This window comes from Fukomys damarensis, unplaced genomic scaffold (genome assembly GCF_012274545.1).
Source record: "Fukomys damarensis isolate Sample0158 unplaced genomic scaffold, DMR_v1.0_HiC HiC_scaffold_11, whole genome shotgun sequence".
Lineage (NCBI taxonomy): Eukaryota > Metazoa > Chordata > Mammalia > Rodentia > Bathyergidae > Fukomys > Fukomys damarensis.
Window position 1 is genome coordinate 23,506,534 of NW_022900923.1, and position 898 is coordinate 23,507,431.

Sequence of the window (898 nt, forward strand, 5' to 3'; positions counted from 1 at the left end):
CCCTAGTTTTAGTCCCCTGGTTTGGGGGAAAAAACACAGTGATTACCCATCCACCCCCCAGATTCAAGTTTGAACTTGGTCCTGTTTGCAAGTTCTGTTGGGCACTACTCAGATGTCCTCCGAATATTTCAAACTATTTTGTTTTAAACAATTAATTCCTTAATTCCTTCTGGCTTCTCTGTCTCAGTCAATAGCCATCAGTTCAGCCACCAGGAGTTTGGAAGTTTTCCTGGATGCCTGTCGTACTCTCATTTCTACTCTTTGTATTTGCTTTTCTTACCACCCAAGCATCTCTTGACTATAGTTCCTCACTTCCATACCCTGGTCACTAACCTAATTTAGGTTCTACTCATTTATCAGTCTGGTCATCACAATAGCGTCTAGACTGGTCTCCTGCCTGCAGTCTTCCCCACCCTCTCCCGTCCAACCTGCTGACGGAGACTGTCTCTCTGTGACTTTGAAGATAAAGGCAAATCTTAGCTGGACACAGTGGTGCACACTTGTATCCCCTCTACTCGGAGGTTGTGTTGTATGACAGGAGAGAAGGTTAGCACTCCCCTTAACAAGGATGAAGAGGCCCTTGGACCTGACAACGTGCATATGATTAAGGCATTGCCACCTACTTCGTGGCATCTAACCATTTACTTGGAGGCTAAGGCAAGAGGATTTCGAATTCAAGCCTAGTGAGATGCTGTCGAAAAAATAAAAAAATAAAAGGGACAGGATGTAGCTCAATGGTATAGTATCCCAGGGTTCAATCTGTCGTAGAAAAAATTTAAAAACAGTTAAAGGCAAATCCATTATTTTCAATACAGGACCCATTTGGGCCAGGCCCTGATTATTTCTTGTATCATATCAAATCTTCACACACACCTCTGTCCCCCAGCTCATGCCCTGC

At 44.0% G+C, this 898-nt stretch overlaps 1 non-coding gene across 1 annotated transcript; it reads left to right on the forward strand.

Moving 5' to 3' along the window:
- The first annotated feature begins 524 nt into the window (after positions 1-524).
- Positions 525-649, forward strand: LOC117285627. Its single transcript, XR_004516711.1, has one exon. It is a non-coding gene; the product is annotated as a U6atac minor spliceosomal RNA (small nuclear RNA).
- The last annotated feature ends 249 nt before the right edge of the window (positions 650-898 follow it).